Raw genomic sequence first — 11,046 nt, forward strand, 5'->3', positions numbered from 1 at the left:
TATAGAGTCAAAACCGTTTTGAAAAAGGATATCTACGGGTGACTTGGCACACCTGATTTATGCCAAGTGGCAACTCTGAGTTTTGAAACTAAGGAATCCTTTTTCGAAATAATTTTCATCTTTTGTCACTTTAATAATAAAACTCTTTCAAACTAAAAAATTAATTCTTTTTGGGAGTGAAAAAAGGGGTGTGACACGACCCATGTTTATGATTTTTCATGGGGTCTGTGGTATGTTTTTGGGTCTAGGATTTATTTATACGCACGTATTATAGAGGTGCAATTAGTGGGTCATTTTTGTCATTCAGAAAATAGGTCATTATCCTCATAGTATTCTCCATCCATTATGGTGAAATTTCTCTACCTCTGTTCGTGGTTTTTCCCGCAATGGTTTTCACGTAAATCTATGAGTTCATCTTGTTTTTCTTTTACTTGTGGTATTGCTTATTCTGTCTGATTATAGCAATTTGGAGCAAAAGTGCACTAGGGGATCTTTATAAGTACCGCTACTTCTTTCCCCTTAATTATCACTACACTATCATAAGAAATATCAAAATTGAAGAGAAAGATGGCATGCATGAACAAAGTATGAGAGATTCTAAGTGGAAAAATCAAGAGCTTCCTCAAAAGGAAGAAAGGAATCGAAAACAGAGACAATATCATAGCAGAAAGATGGGAGATTTTGAGTGATAAGAACAATTGGGAAGGCTTACTTGACCCTTTGGATTACGATCTTCGACAATACCTTATTCACTATGGCCAAATGTGTCAAGCCATCTATGACTCATTCAACAATGAAGAAGCTTCTAAATACAGAGGAACAAGTCGATACTCCAAAAAGAACCTCTCCACAAGAGTGGGGCTCGACAAAAACAATCCTTACAAATATGACATCACTAACTATGTATATGCAGCTTCGGTTGTACCAAGCAAAACTCAGAAGGTGAAAGAATCAACTTGGATTGGATTTGTTGGTGTTGCCACTGATGAGGGTAAAGTTGCATTAGGCAGGAGAGATATTTTAATTGCTTGGAGAGGGACCTTAACGGACTCAGAATGGAATGATGATAAGGAAGTGCCATTGGTCCAACCAACAGAAATCTTTGGAGAAAATACGAATGACATTCTAGTACACAAAGGTTTTTATTCAATTTATATTTCTCTTAACGAGGCTTCGGATTTCAATCGAACAACCAGTGCTAGAAATCAGGTAGTACACCATTTTTCTTTCTACATTTCAAAGCAACTTCCTAGGCATTACTAAAATTCTCTTTTGTATTTGTACATTGAAACAGGTTATTGAAGAAGTTAAAAGGTTGCTGAACCAATACAAGGAGCAAGTGAGCATCACTGTTACGGGCCATAGTATGGGTTCATCATTAGCCACACTATGCGCAATTGACATAGTTGTGAACCAGATCAATAAGGAGTTTCCAGTGACTGCATTTGTGTCTGCTTGTCCACGAGTCGAAGAAGAGAATTTCAAGGAAGCTTATGCCAAACTGAAAACCTTTCAAATCTTACGCATTAGCAATCTGTTAGATGCTATTCCAAAATTGCCAGTGTTTGACACAATATTAGTGTTATCTGCGTAGCATGGTAGAACGAGAAATATTGCATAAAAAAAAAGATGTACAAACACCCAAAAAGGGAGCTAGTCGGCCAATAAACTTGTTACATATTGTGAACTTATTAACTACTAGCAACGCTGGAAACTGCGACTAGCAAAGGTGATTTCCTACGTGTAGTGATGCCGATGCTTTCAGTCATATCCAAATCTTCCGTTTTTATCCCTTGTGGTAATGCAAAGTTGAACTTGTGCACAAGCCTAGCTAAAGCTAGCTCAATTACCGCAATACCAAAAGTAATTCCTGGGCAGCCCCTTCTGCCATCTTCGAAGAGAATCAACTCAAAGTTTAGTCCTTTGACATCAGTATCATTATTTAAGAATCTCTCTGGCCGATACTCCTCTGGGTTCTCCCATGATAAAGGGTCTCTTCTATGAAGATTCTGTAAATGGCATGGGATTCTATGAAGATGTTGACTTTGAACTTTCAATTGATACAACAAAGTCAGAGTACTTGAAGATTGGTATAATCAATCATTTAAGAAGTGCTCATATTCTGAAGGTTTATTTGCATGGAATTGCCGGAACTCAAGGGGAAAAAGGTGAGTTCCAAGTGTCACGACCCAAACCGAGGCCCTGGCCGCGACGGACATTCCGAACCGTGAAGGCCCGAGAGCCCCTATTCTATCTGATAATCATACACAATGTTCATACAATGTAAAGAAATGCTAAAGATTAATAAACGAAAACATGGTCACTTTTAAATTCAACTAGACAATACGAAATGAAGTTCATAACATTCAAAGTATATGACTCTGGTCTGCGAAATCTCTACTAACTGAAAATATCATATGTCTGAACTCTGGGACAAAGCCCCCAGGTGGACTGTGAATCAATTAAACTAATAATGTTCTAGAACAGGCCTTCCGGAATAAGGGAGGTGGCTCATCAATCTGCAATCTCTGACAGAATTCAAAGCGGGACCCCGGGACTGTGCCTCAGATCTTGAAATATAGGGGATTAATACAGATGTACTGGTATGCAGAGCAACCCAAAATAATGTACTTTAATAAATAACATAAATGAGAGCATTTTATGAAAAAAAAAAATACATCATCATAAACCATTTGAAAATTCATGGGCATAGTAAATAGGCCTTTAAAAATAGTTCTGTAAATCAACTCAACATCTTTGCCTTAGTTCTGAGCTAGGTGGTACACCCTACAAGTCTGATAGTCCACGGTCTATATGGAATCCGTCATTGACTGGCGGTTAATCCCCCAACCCAAGTTTGCCGCAAAAGTTGGAGTTTCTGATACGCCACAGGGCACTAGGCCAGTGTATAATCCCTCTTGGGAACAAAATAACCTGTATCGTCAAAACATGGTTTTGGGAAATGAGTTACCTGAACTCGTGCCTTCTTCGGGTAACCACCTAACATCTCTTAAGCCCATTTTTAACCTTTTTTGAACATGCATATTTTAGAACTCAAATTCTGAAAATCTGAATGAAATCTGACTTCTATTTTGTTCTGAGTCTGTTATTACATTATTTGTTTTGGTATCATCATACTAAGACTTGCAAGTCGTATCTCTAAGCCATACATTATCATGTTAATGTCTTCTCTTTCAAAACCTTGTGTTCGGACCACCAAACTATTCAAACAGTATATGAGGATGCATATAGTGAAACTCAAGAAAACTTAGGCAAAGATCCTCAATTTTAATTCGAAAACACATAGTGGTCAAGTATCATGTAACAAACCACACAATCTCTTTCAATTATCACTTTAAACATTTATAAGCAATCAAACACCCTCTCTTCAATTCATAGTCAATATCAAATTCAAAATAATAATAAACACTTATCTCACACTTCAAAACATACAATTGAACAACCCACCACATGTGAAATCAAGAAGTATTATAAAAAGAGGGTTTCGTCATTTATGCTCTCGATTTAATCTTTGCAAAACTCAAAACACATACTTACATATACATGAGTAAAAATCAATTTTTAAGGGGAGGCCTCAAGACCAAAACTATATGTCTATCATTGAAAAGGGTTTCATGATTTGGATATTAAAAATAATTGTTCAAACCCTTGTTATAAACATCATAACATACTTTCAAAAGATTGATAAAATCATAACTTATGCCCATAGAATTTTTAGGACAGCCCTACGTACCTTAATCGATGAAGATTTGCCAAAACGTTGATCCCTTGAGCTTCAATGTTTAGCCCTAAGTTGTTTTTCTCTTATGGTATTCTTGGAAGATGAATTAGGGATCTTAAGAGAGTTAAAACATTACTAATAACCCTAATTTCATTTAAGGATGATTAAGAACGGTTTTGGATTGTAAAAAGACTTGATTGCCCTTAAAATGACTTAAAATGACGTTTTTATGCCTTTGAGCCATAGGGCATGCGACGCATTGCCTGTGGACTAAGCTAGGCAGTGCCACGCATTGTACTCGTCCAAAATAGGCTGGGCGTCGCATTGCCCATCACCCAAAATGGGTTGGGCTACGCATCGCCCATCGCACAACAATTCCAGGAGCCTTAGGCGATTGCTAGGTGACACACTCCACTTTGCAAAGTCATAACTTTTAGCTCGGGTATCAGATTGAGGCGAAATTGGTATCGTTGGAAAGCTACTTCGAAGATCTTTCATTTGATGTATAGTAGGCTCCATAATTCGATATATACAAAAATTTATGGTTGATGAAAGTTGACCAAAGTTTAGACGCTTACTAAAGCTCAATCGATAGGAAAACTTTCAACTCGTCTTTGAGTTAGGATATTTTTGTGACCTCAATTCATATTCAAAGGTTTTCCCACACTATAGGAGTGATCACTACACATATATTAATATGGAATGATTTAGTTTAAATCTGTACGTGTACAAACGGTCTAAATTCTAGCCCGAAAGTACGGGGTGTTACATCAAGTTGGAGATACAGCGGATATTGCTCTTATGAATAAAGCAGGCGATGTGTTGAAAGATAAATATGGTGTACTGGTGTCTTGGTGGATTGAGAAGAACAAAGGAATGATACAAGAAGACGGTGGATCTTGGATTCTCATGCATCACGAGAATGACGACACTATTGACAATTGATTCAAAGCTTGTTTATTTAAGTTACTGCTTAGGTTTAAATTTTATTGTGTGTTGAATAAGTCTTTCACTAGAGTTGAAAGAGTATGTGGAATAAGGGGTTGTTTGGTAGAGTGTATAAGAATAATGATGAATATGGTATATTAGTTATACTTGTATTAGTAATGCTGGTGTTAGTTATGTTGCATTATTTTTATACGTGATTTGGTTTGATGTATTAGAAATAATGTGTGTTTGTAGAATTTTTATTAAAAAGTATTTATTTACAAAAATATCCTCCACACTTTTTAGTTTTGTACACTTTCCGGCAAAAACATGAAACTTTTTATCAGTAAACTTTCTGCCAATCTTTGCGGGTCAATTGCTTTTTCTGTCGTCAGTTGCAGATCCACATGAAGTATTCCACTGCGCTGAAGATTACACTGTAATTAGCTGGGATGGCATAATTCACTCATCGCGTTGGGGTGAGACTTAACAGCTTCATACTCCACTATAAATTTCTATCAAAGGTGGCTTCTTTCTTTCAATCCCCTGATACAATATGGCAGAAACTCCAACAGAAATACTAGTACAGTCGCAAAATCCTCATGTAATTCTTCTACCAACCCCTGGCCTGGGTCACTTAATCCCTCTTATCGATCATGATTTTGATTTTGATGCTGGTGACATCAAAGAGGCTGTCTTAATGTTGCATTTTGACCTCAAAAAACAGAGAAATTCCGAGTCCATAGAGGGGCAAGGTTGTCATTAACCAAGTTAATGCATGTATTGGAACTTTTGTATTACTAATACATAGAAAAATGGTGGTATTACTAACGCTTACCTCAATACACAATAAAGTGTATAACTAATGATAAAAAAACATACCAAATAAGGTACTAATAGTATACATTAAACTAATACATGTATTAACTTTTCTAATACGCTCTAGCAAACGACCCATAAGTCTTTCACTAGTGTTGAAAGAGTCTAAATATTTGTTTTTTCTCTGATATGTTTTCTAGTTTTTAGTCAAGCAAGAGTCTTGGATTTTTAAGTTATAAAAAGCAGTGGCTTCAAGTTAATAAAAATATGCTCTTCTAAAAGAAATTTTCTTCATCTTCGTTGTGCAACTCATAGGTTTCTCGTTGGAGAACCTCTCTTTTCTTACAGACCCTTATTATATGTACCAAGAAACTGTGAAACTGTAATTAACCAAGGAACTGTGAAACAACTTTTGTGGTTGAAGTTGAACTGTATTATCTTTTTTGTCATGGAATGCAATTAATTGTGGTCGGTCGTCTACTTCAGTTTGTGTGGTGAAGCTTCTTTGGATATACGTATACACAAAATTAATCAGCTTCAGCAATAAACTCTTTCTGAAAGTGACGTTTGTTTTATACTATTTTTTATACACATATGACATCTATCTTCTCAATACTCCTTGCTAAAACAGAATGGATCTTCCCTGGTATTCTCTTCTAATTCCTCTGTTTGTCTTCCTTTTCTTCCTTCACCAATGGTTCTTTACTAGTTCAAGTAATCAAAAAAGGTTACCACCATCTCCAAGAAAGCTTCCAATCATAGGAAATCTGCATCAACTTGGGCCGCATCCATACCGTACTCTCCATAAATTATCAGAAAAACATGGTCCAGTCATGCTACTTCACTTTGGCAGTAAGCCAGTGCTCGTTGCTTCCTCTGTCGATGCTGCTCGTGCTATCATGAAAACTCACGATCTCGCATGCTCAAGTAGACCTAAATCTAGCATCCGCATAGACTCTTTTATGGCTCCAAGGATATTGGCTTTAGTCCCTACGGTGAATACTGGAGACAAATTAAAAGCATCGCCATGCTTCACCTTCTCAGCAACAAAACTTTTCGTGATATCAGAGAAGAAGAAACATCCAACATGATCGAAAAAATCAAACAAGAGTGTGATTCTTCATGTGCAGTGGTAGATTTAAGAGATCATTTCTGCTCTCTCACCGGTGACATAGTTAGCAGAGTGGCTTTAGGGAGGAAATACAATAAAGGAGAAAGTGGAATGAATGCTAAGGTCATCCTAGATGAATTTGGCGAACTTTTGGGTACTCCTAACATCGGGGATTATATTCCATGGCTTGAATGGCTTAGTAAAATCACTAGTTAGACACCAAAGTGGAGAAAGTAGCTAAAGACTTGGATACATTTTTAGAGAGTGTGATCGAAGAACACATTATTAGGAGCGAGAAAGGTGAATATAGTACGGGTGAAGCTAAAGATTTTGTGAATGTTTTGCTTGATATTCAGAATGGGAAAGAAACCAGCTTTTCTCTTGAAATGGATTCATTGAAAGCTGTCATCTTGGTAAGCTTCTGTCGCACTATATATTCGAGTCCCTCCTTGGTGTATTTTGTTTTAATTTTGAACACAATTCGTACTAATATATTGTTTCATAGCTGAAAAGCTTTACGCATACTCCAGCTTAACAATCTTAGTTTGTTTCTTTTTAATGTGTAGGACATATTTGCTGCTGGTATAGATACAACACATACAACTTTAGAGTGGATAATGACAGAGCTTTTGAGGTATCCAAAAGCCATGGAAAAGTTACAGAACGAAGTGCGAGGATTAGCCCAAGGAAAATCGAAGGTAACAGAAGATGACTTAGAAAATATGCAATTTCTGAAAGCTGTAATCAAAGAGACTCTCAGGCTTCATCCACCAGTTCCATTACTAATTCCCCGACAATCAACAGAAGATATAGAATTACTTGGCTATCTAATACCTTCTAAAACTCAAATCCTTATCAATGCTTGGACAATCGGAAGAGATCCTTTATCATGGGAAAATCCTGAAGAGTACCGACCAGAGAGGTTCTTAAACAGTAAAATTGATGTCAAAGGATTAAACTTTTGAGTTAATTCCCTTCGGAGCAGGCAGAAGGGGATGTCCAGGAATTGCTTTTGCTGTTGTGATAAACGGACTAGCATTAGCAAGGCTTGTGCACGAGTTCAATTTTGCATTACCAAAAGGATTAACAACTGAGAATTTGGAAATGACCGAAGGCAGTGGTGTAACCATACGTAGGAAATCACCTTTGCTAGCAGTTGCAACTCCATATATGCTTTAGTTATTATTAGGAGTTTCTTCTCTCCGTTTATACTTCCTTAAATTATGCGAATCAATTATCTTAGCCACAAATATAGGCCATGGAATGATACTTCCCAGTACTGCTACTAGCTAATTATTTGACGATATGTAACAACTGTACTTAATTACTTTTTGAGTGTTTTATACATAGGTCAAAAAGTTCAAGCTATTCTATTGTATTTAATTTTTCTATTGATAAATAAGTGGACCAAACCCAGCAGTGGCACGTCAAGGAAATAATAGTGGTGTGCCAAAATACTTGGCTCATGAAGGTTCTTCAATTGGCTAGCAAACCAAAATTTGTGGTAGACAAATCTTGATCAACTTTTTTATTTTTTCTAACTGAAGTGGAGGTCAATTAGTTCACTTTACTAGTACTATTACTTTTACTTTCTCTTTTTTTTTTTAGCATTTTTTCCGTTTCAATTTATGCAATTGTGTTTCACTTCTAGGTTGTATAATTAGAATCATTAAATCTCTCTTCAACAGATCCAAATCTCCCAAAGTTTACTTGTAAACCAAATATTCAGTTTTCAGTTTAAAGACACCTACAAGGAAAAGCTTACTCCAATCTTTATACGGTGCACTCGTCGTCCATAGTTATTCCATGTAAGATGTAGAATTTCTTAACAGTGTGAGACATCTTAGAGAAAATCTGGCGCACTTAGTCTAAACAGACAACATCACATCATTTTAAGAGTATTTTTAAGCTGATTTAGTGCAAAATATGAAAGAAGAAAGCATAACCAGACTAGACACATAAAGGAGAACCCTCAGAAATTTGATTGGTTGGAATTTTGTAACAAAATTAAAAATCCCGGAAACATGACTTCCACGAAAATGAAAAAATTATCGGGGATGTTGCTTGTTTTAACAGCTGCTCAAAGGCCTCGTCACTGATAGACGGCAAGTTCCATGATAGTATTTTATGTGAGTTATTGAAAAACTTCAAAGAATGAAAGAGCAAGAATTGAAATTCTCTTCGTATTATTGTGTGTCATACCATACAGATTACCATCGTAATTATACACAAAGAAATATAAAAAAGGAAAACCTAAAAGAATATTGTGAGCTGTCATTCTAGAATATTCTGCATAAACCGCCTCTAACTTATTCTGAAGATAAAAAATAAACTAAATATATACATGAATGGAAAAAATAAAAATAACCCTAAGACACGTACAGATGACAAGGCCCAATATGACTAATGACTTTTAACCTGCATCTACTATCTTTATTTCTCTTCTTTTAGAAGCAGTAGAAACAGTGCAATTATTTTCTCCGGCAACACCCCCTCTCAAGTTGATGGCCGGTGATCGTACTTGCAACTTGTGCAATAAAGATCGATGAAGAGGCCCTGCCAATGCCTTAGTGAACAGGTCAACTAGCTGAGAAGAAGAAGGAACAAAAGATAAGGAAATCAAACCGTCGAGGAGTTTTTCATGAACGAAATGGCAATCAAGATCAATATGCTTGGTTCGTTCGTGAAAAACGAGATTTTGAGCTATATGAATAGCCGCCTGACTATCACAACTAATGGGCACTGGGAAGGAGGGATTAACAGTCAAGTACTGAAGCAAACGAACAATCCAGGTAATTTCAGCGACAAGGTGACGCATAGATCGATACTCGGCTTTAGCAGAAGAGAGTGCAATAACCATTGTTTCTTCGATTTCCAGGAAATTGGACAACCCCCAAGACTTAAAAAAAAACTGCTAACAGATCGACGAGAATCTGAACATACAGCCCAATTGGAGTCGTAAAATGCTTGGATTTTAAAACAAGGATCTAGAGACAAGTAAAACCCCAATCCTGGATCTTTGCTCATGTAACGTAAAGCATGATAAGCCGCCTTAAGATGTCTAGTACAAGGATTCTGCATATATTGGCTGAGAGTTCGTACAGTATAAGCTAGATCAGGCCTAGTATTGGTCAAAAAATTCAGCTTTCCCAGAAGTCGCCGATAAAATGTTGGATCTGATAGAGGCTCACCAGAGATGAAAGAAAGTTTAAAACTTGGATCCAAAGGAGTAGAAGTAATGTGACAACCCTCACAGTCAAATTCAGTTAGAAGTTCTAAGGAAAATTTCCTCTGGGTAATGATCATCCCTCTATTTTCTCATACTAATTCCATCCCTAAGAAATAATGGGCTTCTCCCAAATATTTTATCTTAAATTCAGAATGTAGAAATCCTTTGATCTCACAAATTTCTTTTGTATTGTTTCCAGTGATCAATATGTCATCGACATAAATGCCCAAAATAGTTACAAGATCCCCTGTCAATTTGAAAAAAAGAGAGTAATCGTTGAGAGAAGAATGAAAGCCTTTAGTGCCCAAGGCAGAAGATAAACGAGCATACCACTAAAGAAATGCCTGTTTTAGCCCATAAAGCAATTTGCGTAGTTGACACACATGATTGGAAGAAGGTGGTGTCAATCCGGGGGGAAATCTCATGTATATTTCCTCATCAAGATCGCCATGAAGAAACGCATTATTTACGTCAAGCTGGCAAACTTTCCAATCCCTTTTTACCGCAATTGATAGAAGACATCTAATATTAGTGATTTTTACCACGGGAGAGAAAGTTTTGGTGTGATCAATCCCTTCCCTTTGTGTATCTCACCGAATCACTAAACGATCGTTCAATCGTTCTAAAGAACCATCTGACTTTAATTTCACTTTATACACCCATTTGCAAGGAAATGCTTTCTTTCCATGTGGTAATTCGACTATATCCCAAATACTATTAGCATCTAAAACCTCAAGTTCATTAGCCATGGCAGTGCTCCAACCGGGATGCATTATCGCTTGAGCATAGGAGAAAGGTTCATTGATTTGACAGATAGAATAAACTAAAACCTGATTAGAAGCAGTTAAAGCAAAAAAAGAGGAACAATGTAATGAAAAAGAAGGTGGATTAGGAGAAATGACAGAATAAGAATTTGCACAAATGTAATTTGATAAATACCTAGGTCTTTGAAGAACCCTTTGTGACTGTTGCAGCAAAGCACCCTGTTCTGAAGGTAGCACTGGAATGGCATCTGTGGAGACAATAGGAGGACGACTAGATAAAGTAGGTGAGGAAGATGAGAGATCATGAGAGTAATTGGCATTGGGAATAGTACATGAACGGGGAAAAACCAAAGTTTCTTCTATATCTACGGTGGGAAAACATTGAGGAAATAATGTGGACATAGGTTTAGAAGAGGCAAAAGGAAAAATATCTTCGACAAACCTGACATTTCTT

The 11,046-nt window shown here is 36.7% G+C and overlaps 2 pseudogenes; both read left to right on the plus strand.

Annotated features, from left to right (window-relative positions):
• The first annotated feature begins 762 nt into the window (after positions 1-762).
• Positions 763-11,046, plus strand: part of LOC107858131 — a 36,012-nt pseudogene continuing 25,728 nt past the window's right edge.
• LOC107861191 lies at positions 6,027-7,965 on the plus strand (annotated as a pseudogene).

Source organism: Capsicum annuum, chromosome 2 (assembly GCF_002878395.1).
Source record: "Capsicum annuum cultivar UCD-10X-F1 chromosome 2, UCD10Xv1.1, whole genome shotgun sequence".
Classification (NCBI taxonomy): Eukaryota; Viridiplantae; Streptophyta; class Magnoliopsida; order Solanales; family Solanaceae; genus Capsicum; species Capsicum annuum.